The sequence below is a fragment of the Petaurus breviceps genome, unplaced genomic scaffold, assembly GCF_028583685.1.
Source record: "Petaurus breviceps papuanus isolate PSGF00001 unplaced genomic scaffold, PetGlider_PUasm1.0 101, whole genome shotgun sequence".
In the NCBI taxonomy this organism is placed as follows: Eukaryota; Metazoa; Chordata; class Mammalia; order Diprotodontia; family Petauridae; genus Petaurus; species Petaurus breviceps.
This window is the reverse complement of record NW_027185575.1, coordinates 2941825-2949957: the sequence shown is the minus strand read 5'-3', so window position 1 is coordinate 2949957 and position 8133 is coordinate 2941825. Positions and strand designations below refer to the sequence as shown.

At 40.0% G+C, this 8133-nt stretch overlaps 1 pseudogene; it reads right to left on the bottom strand.

The window, feature by feature from the left end:
* Positions 1-7384: 7384 nt before the first annotated feature.
* LOC138160001 (phospholipid hydroperoxide glutathione peroxidase pseudogene) lies at positions 7385-8038 on the bottom strand (annotated as a pseudogene).
* Between the last annotated feature and the right edge of the window lie 95 nt (positions 8039-8133).

Below are 8133 nucleotides of genomic sequence, written 5' to 3'. Positions count from 1 at the left end.
TCCTCCATCTTCTGTGACCAATTCATATTTTTCTTGGAGGCTTTGGATGCAAGAGTTTTGACTTTGTTGTCTTCTTCTGGTTCTACATTTTGATCTTCTTTGTTGCCAAAGAACAATTTTATCATCAGATTTCTCTTCTTCTGTTTGCTCATTTTGTCAATAAGTTACTTGACTTACGAGCTCTTTGCCACATTAGAGTTCTGCTTTCAGAGTGGAGAGTGCTGTGTTCCAAATGTCTGAGGTTTTGCACAGCTGTTTTCAGAGCTTCTTTTAGGCACCTCTTCAGAACTGTGAGGAGGACTGCCTCTCTGCAGCCTCAGCAAGTTCTGCCATGCTAGTGCTCTTCACCCTAGAACCACCACCCAAGACTGCAACCCAGATGCAAGCAGGGCAAAGCAAGAGAATTCTTCCTCAGTGCCAACAAAGAGATTCCTGCAATTGCCCTCTGGTAAGCTGCTTAGTCCCCTTACTATCTGTAGACCTGGAGCCTTGGAAGCAGCCTCTGCTGCTGTTGCCACTGCCGCTGCTACAGCCATCACCACTTTCAGCATCCCAGGGGGAGGGTCCAGACTGCATTCTTCTATCACCCAGATCCAGCAGAGTTTCCCCACTGAACTTTTACTTTTTTTTGGTGGTTATTGGTTAAGAAGTCTGAAAACTACAACATTTACCAGTAATTCAGTCCCCTGATGTCTGCTGTGACCTGTCTGTGCTCCTGGTCTGTGCCAGTGTGGCCCATGCAAGACTATGTTCCATTCCCAGCCCAGTATGACAGACTCTTCCTGTTGGTCTGCCAGGCTTTCCTCAGCTGGATATGTATTTCACTCTGTCATTTTGTGGGTTCTGTAGCTCTAAAATTTGCTTAGAGTCATTTTTTTTTACAGGTATTGGAGGTAATTGGGTACGAGCTCAAGTAAGTTGCTGCTTTTACTCTGCCATCTTCCTGCCCTGACTCTTTTCTGGAAGTTTTTATTTTGGGAACTCTTTCATGAGGTGATTGGTGTATTCCTTCATTTCTATTTTGGCCCCTGGCTCTGTGATATCAGGGCAGTTTTCCTTGATAATTACTTGAAATATATGGGAACAGTTTTGAGATATAGTCCCGAAGGAAACTGCCATCAAAAGGGAAGAAGGCAGAAAATCCGTGATAAGGCACTGTAAGAGAAACAACAACAACAAAAAAGGAATGAAATTATTAAAGATCTCAAGAGGAAGAAAGCTCAATTAAAGACCTTGAGCAAATACAGATAAATGATCAGGGTGGATAATACTAATGGAGAATATGGCCTCCAGAGCAACCATAAGGGTTCAGATATCTGTGAATAAATATGTTAAGACAAAAGAAAGTTAATCAACATCTCATCACTCAGAATACCTGTGGATTCCCAAGAGAGCATGAAATCTTCCCTCATCCTTTAAAAGAGAAAGGGGGACTATGAAAACAGAGTTTATGAACTTCTCAGTAGAAATATTTGATAGAATAAAGCTTGAGTAAATCAGAAACAAGATTGAATCCATAGTGGCAAGTTTCAATCAAGAAACTTTTCTCTCCAAAATTACTAATAATCTCTTAATTGCCAAATATAATGGCCTATTCTCAACCCTCATCCTTCTTGACCTCTCATTTCAGATTTCAATATTGTTAATGTTCCTCTTCTCTTTGACACTCTCTTATTTCTAAGTTTTTATGACACTGCCCTCTTCTGTTTCTACTCCTTTTTGTCTTTCTTTGCTACATCTTCATCAAGGTCACAACTACTAACCATTGGTGCCATCCAAATTCCCATCCTGGTCTCTCTTATCTTCTCCCTTGATACTACATGATTTGCTTGCATTATCAGCTTCCCATGCTTACAATTATCATCTCTTGGCAGAGATCCACTTGTCTAACCCTCACTTTTCTTCCTAACTTCCAGTCTTGTATCTTCAGCATCCTATTGAATATCTCAAACTAGATGTCCCATAGACTTCCTAAATGCCATATATTCAAAATTGAACTCATTAATCTATTCTCCAAACCCTCCTCTTATCCTAACTTCCCTATTAGTGTTGAGGGTACCACACTCTGCTCAGTAACCCGGGCTCATAGTCTAGATGTCATCCTCAACTCCACACTCTTTCTTCCTTCCATATCCAATCACTTGTTGCCCTAATGTTTCTGCCTTTGTAACCTCTCTTGTATAAGCCTCTTTGTCTCCTCCAATACTTTTACCACCATGGTTATTGTTGTTCAGTTGTTTTTCAATTGTGTCCAACTCTTTGTGATCCCATGTAGGGTTTTCCTGGCAAAGATGCTGGAGTGGTCTGCCATTTCCTTCTCCAGCTCATTTTACAGATGAGGAAACTGAGGCAAACAAGTTTAATGACTTGCCCAGGATCACATAGCTAGTATCTGGGGCCAGATTTGAACTCACATTTACCTGACTCCAGGTCCAGAGCTCTATCCACTGTGGAACCTAGCTGTCCTTCTACCACCATGGTACAGGCGCTTATATTACCTAGACTATTGCAATGACCTGTTGACTAGTCTCTTTGCTTCAAATCTCTCCTCATTCCAATCCATCCTCCACTCATCTATTAAACATTTATTGATATCCCTAAAGTATGTGTCTGACCACATCATTTCCCCTATTCAATAAACTCGTATCTCCCTATTACTTCCAAGATCAAATTTTTAAAACTGATCTGGCATTCAAACTCATTCATAACCTGTCCCTTTCCTATGTCTTCATTCATCTTACACCTCCAGTTTAATGGGATACAGTGAAACTGCCCTCTCTATTGTTCTCGCACAATACGTTCCATCTCCCGACTCTGAATGTTTTCACTGACATTTCCCCATGCCTGGAACTCTCTCCATGCTCACTCTCATTCCTAGTCTCTCTTGACTTCCTTTAAATCTCAGCTAAAGTTGGGCCATTTGCAAGGAGTCATTCCTGATTCCATTGAATGTTAGTGCCTTCCCTTTGAGACTATTCCCAATTTATCTTTTATCTTATTTGTATATATGTATTTGCATGTTGCCTCCCCTGTCAGACTGAGAGTTCCTTAACAACAGGCTTTTTTTTGGTTTCGTTTTGTTTGCCTTTCTTTGTACCTACTGAGCACAGCCCAGTGCTTGGCACATAGTACTTCTTAATAAATACTAGTTGCCAAATTAACTGAATGCAAATACTTTGAAGTGAAGAAGGGAAGCAAAAAGCAAGAACTTTAAAATAAACACAAAAGGAAAACACATGAATCTCAAAGACATGATACGTAGAAACAGTTTAAGGATTATAGATGTCCCAGGAGAACACAAATCAAAAACCTGAAAACCATAATGCAAAGTAAAGTACAAGAAAACTGTCCAGACCTTTTCAACATAGAAAATAACTTTCTTTTATTTTTTCAAAATAGTGCATTGATCACCTCCAGGGAAAACAAACAAACAAACAAACAAATAAACAAAAAAATAAAACCCCTACATACCAAGACACATATTGGTTAAATTTCCTAATCTACAAATAACCAGGAAAAACTGAAATATATAGAAAATGAAATTTGAATAACACGGGATGGATGTGTACCCACTAGAAACCATGGAAAGGAAAGTAATGATATTTTCTAAAGAGCAAAATTGCTCAATGTGTACCCCAAGGTGATTAATCCTGCAAACCTGAAGCTCATCATTAATGTAAAAAATGTTCAATTAAAAAAGAGATGTTCAAAAGATTCCTAGAAAGAAAACCACACGTGAAGCTATTATTTTCTTTTCAAACACCCAAGACAGCAGATTACATGTATGGTTAGGCAACGCAAGAACCAGGGACCAAAAAACAAAACAAAACAAAGAAGAGACTATTACAAGATTTAGTTTTGAACGTACAAAAGGAAATTACTATACCAGGAGAGTTCAAAATGAAGTGAAGGTGTAGAAAGGGGCTAGAAATGCCGTGGACTGAGTATGACAATACCCCAAATTCTGATGAAAGAATGTGTTTTTTTTTTTTGTGGAGAAAACATTTTAGAAGGAGAGTGAGCATAAAAGGAGTGGAAGAGAAAGAGGAGAGAGGAGAGTGTGGGTTATGTGCTAATCAAAAGTAAAGAAAAAATTACTGCAATCTCTTGAGAAGACATCCTCCAGTTGAATGGGCAAGGAAGCAAAAGAAGGGTTTGAAATGCGGGAAAATAAGCATGAAGTCTTGTTGCAGTGATGGAAAAGGGAATCACTGATAAATGATTGTATCTCAGAGATATTCCATATAGGGAGATGAGAGCCTTGCAATGAGTATCATATGTAGACATTTGGCATTTAGAAATAACCCTCATTCTGGTACAGGAAAAAGAGAATCAAAGCTCCATGGGCAACTGCAGAAGAGTGGTGGGATGCACCCGGAAAGGGGATTTCAGAGAAAATTTACAAAAATAAAATAACTATGGGGAGGACAAAGGTCAATAATGAACTTTGTAATCAGAGGCATAAGAAAATTCCTAATGTGGGGTCAAAATCCCCTCTATCAGTAGGAATTATGATTTCTAAGAGTGAGGCATAACAGAAAAGAGGGAAGCGGCAGGAAACAAGATTTATGAGGCAATAATGTGGAATCTGTTTAGAAAAGGGAACCCAAACTGGATCCTTTGGAAAATTTGGTACAGAAACAGAAGTATTAAATCAGTATAAAGACCAAGAATCAAAGAATGAAATTATCGAAGAGACAAAAAGGGAAGTTTAATAATGAAGAGATTCCGGAGGGGAAAACAAGTATGCCCTCAATAAGCTTTCATTACGGGGGGGGGGGGGAGGTACAATGTGTACATGAGTGAATAACTACAGTGTGTATAAAAACCATATCAAATAATTTCAAGTGGGAAGAAGTACAAATAACTCAAGAAAACTCAAGAAACTCAAATAACTCAAAAAACTCAAGAAAATGTAGGAGCAGGTCCCTAAACTGTACTTTGAAGGTAGTTAGGAGTTTAATGAACTGAAAGTGAGAAGGGAATGAAAAGGACCACTTTTTTTTTTTTTGGAGGGGAATTGGGGTTAAGTGACTTGCCCAAAGTCACACTGCTTGTAAGTATGTCAAGCGTCTGAGGCCAGATTTGAACTCAGGTCCTTCTGCCTCCAGCGCCTGTGCTCTATTCACTTCGCCACCTAGCTGCCCCCAAAGGACCACTTTTACAAAGACATAGGGATCACAAGTTGGAATGGGATTTGTTTTATGTTGTATATCCTCAAGTAAAATGAGGCTACCTTGAAGACACAGTGGGAACCTGGGTTCAAATTCTACCTCTGACATGTATTAACTTTGTGACCTTAGACAAGTCACTTAACATTTTGAGAAATTGGTTTCCTCATCTATAAAATGGATACAATGGCTTCTAAGGTTCCTTCTACTATTGAAACTATGATCCTCAATTTCTTTTCATTTTGTTTTTGTATCACAAACATTGTAGTTGGCATATAGCAGTTGCTACATAAATGTTCCTTAAATATTTTGAGTTTTGAATTAAAAGCCTGAGAGACATAGTTCCTGGGTAATTAATAATCCATGTATTAATTATGGCTAGCAAATAATTAATAGATTGAGGTCAGTGGTTTTCTCTTATAAACCAAAGACAAACCTTGGGGGTCTCTGAATATTTGTATACTCTTGGAAAAATGGGTGTTCCCAATAGGCAGAAATAACTCTAATTGGTCAACAATTAATGAAAGAATGCATATTATAATGAGAGGTGGGCTTATTCTAATGAAGGGCTGGGGAACACAACTTTATTATGTTACTCTCAGACAAAGAGACACTTCTCTATACCCAGATCATTCTGCTTCCAGCAATCTGTACAGAAGGAGTTATCTTCTACCCAGACCACTTATGTAGTTCAAGAATGGGATGGAATTCACCTAGATAAGATGGGGTTTACATTTTAATGAGACCTAAGCTTTCCCAGTTGGGTGGGGACCCACTCAAGATGAACCCAGTCTCCTCTTCAGCCCTGTCCTTTAGACACTGTCTTGACCTAGTAACTAAATGAGGAAATAGAAAAGGAAAAAAAATACACAAACCCTATGACCCCCTGATATTAATTGGCTATTAAGAATAATTCCTCTCAGGGCAGCTAGGGGGCACAGTGAATACAGCACTGGCCCTGGAGTCAGGGGGACCTGAGTTCAAATGCGGCCTCAGACACTTGACACATTTCCTAGACGTATGACTTTGGACAAGTCACTTAACCCCAATGGCCCTCCAAAAAGGAAAAAAAAAAAGAGTAATTCCATTCACCTCTTAGAGGTATGCTTTGCAAATTATAATGTTAAAATTGAAATAAAACAATCCCCATTTAGGGTAGAATTTCTTTCATATTTTAATTGAATCAATTAGCCTTGTTAAGTGGAGTATGCTCCTGCAGTAGAGTCCAGACTTTTTGACAAGGCATTTGATCTTAACATTCTCCTAGAGAACTATAGCTGGTTCTTTTCTTTCAACCAACATGCACTTATTAAATGCAAGGCACTGTTTTAGTCTCTGGGGAATACAACTGCAAAAATGAAATATCCCCTGTCCTCAAGAAGTCCACATTTTTTAAGGAAAACAGCAAATATAAGTAGATTAAAAAATTACAAAGCAAATTAAAGGTAACAGAATAAAGGAAGATGGAGGCACTAGCAGCTGGAAATAAAGAAAGATATGCAGAGATGGAAGTGGGGTTGCATTTAGAAGAAGCCTCTAGCAGGAGGAAAGACTAACATTTAGCACTGTGCCCAGCACATAGTAGGTGCTCAATGAATTCTTGTTGATTAGAATTGGCTTGTATGACCATCTTTGAGAGTTTCAGTGTCTGGAAAATTCTTCCTCACCCAGCATCATGATAAATCTTTCTGAACTTAGCTAGTCTGCTACTCAGAGAATAAGAATACAAGCCATCACCAGCTTCCTACTCTATGTGTTTGCAGGAATTGCTAAAGCTTGTACTCTGGTGGCATGAATTTTGAGAACATATGGTCACCTTCTAGTATTTGAATCTATTGACCAGTTATTTGGTCGTTGAGAGAGATATTGTCAGCTCTCTTATAGTATTGACCCTGCTTTCATCCAATTCTCACATCTGTTTGATGGTTTGCTTGGACTCACCCCATTCTGCACCCCACTAACCGCATTCTGCACCCCACTCACAAACAGGAGCTGCACCCTAAGTGCTACATCTGGTGACTCCTTTTGTTTCTATTGATTACCTCATCAACCCTGATGAGATTTTTTTTTAATTTTTAACATTTTATTCCAATGAATGAGCCAGGGACTTGAGGCTGCAGGCTGTCACCAGGACCCCAGGGTCTTCCTCTATTGGAGATGCATGCAGGGTTGTTGGGTCTACCCCACCAGTGTCCTGCTTTGAATGCAGACCATCATTGGTGCTGGGTGGAAGATTCTGAGGATGGGGAGAGAAAGTTGCAGGAAGGGAGGGGGGACGAGAGGTAGAAGGGCAGGTACTTCTCAGTCACCAGGGGCTCTTCCATGGGACAGGACTGCTTCACCACACAGCCATCTTTGTCACTAAGGAACTTGGTGAAGTTCTAATTTAATGCATTGCCCAAAATGCCCTTCTCTCTGGGTTGGATTTTCATACATTTCCACAAGGGATGGGCATGGTCGCCATTGACACATATTTTGCTGTACATATCAAACTTGACATTGTAGCCGGCAGCAAATTCTCGGATTTCTGCATTATTCCCTGGCTCCTGCCTCCCAAACTTGTTGCAGGGGAAAGTTCAAATCTGTAAACCATGCTCAACATATCTGGTGTGCAGGTCGACAAGCTGAGCGTAGTTTACGTCTCTTACCTGGCTGCGAGGCTATCTTGGTGACAATGCAGATGGGGCCCCTGTACTTATCCAGGGACACTATGCGACCATCAATGTCCTTAGCAGAAAAGTCGTGCATTGAACTGGCACATCTACAATAATTTCGGGACTGCACATACTGCTGGAAAGGCCTGGGACTGCCAGGGCTACGCACAGCAGAGCTGGCTTCAACAGGCGGTAGATGCGGCTGAAACTCATTTCTGCACTGGCCGATGAGTTTATTTCTTCTCTCTTCTCTTCTCTTCTCTTCTCTTCTCTTCTCTTCTCTTCTCTTCTCTTCTCTTCTCTTCTCT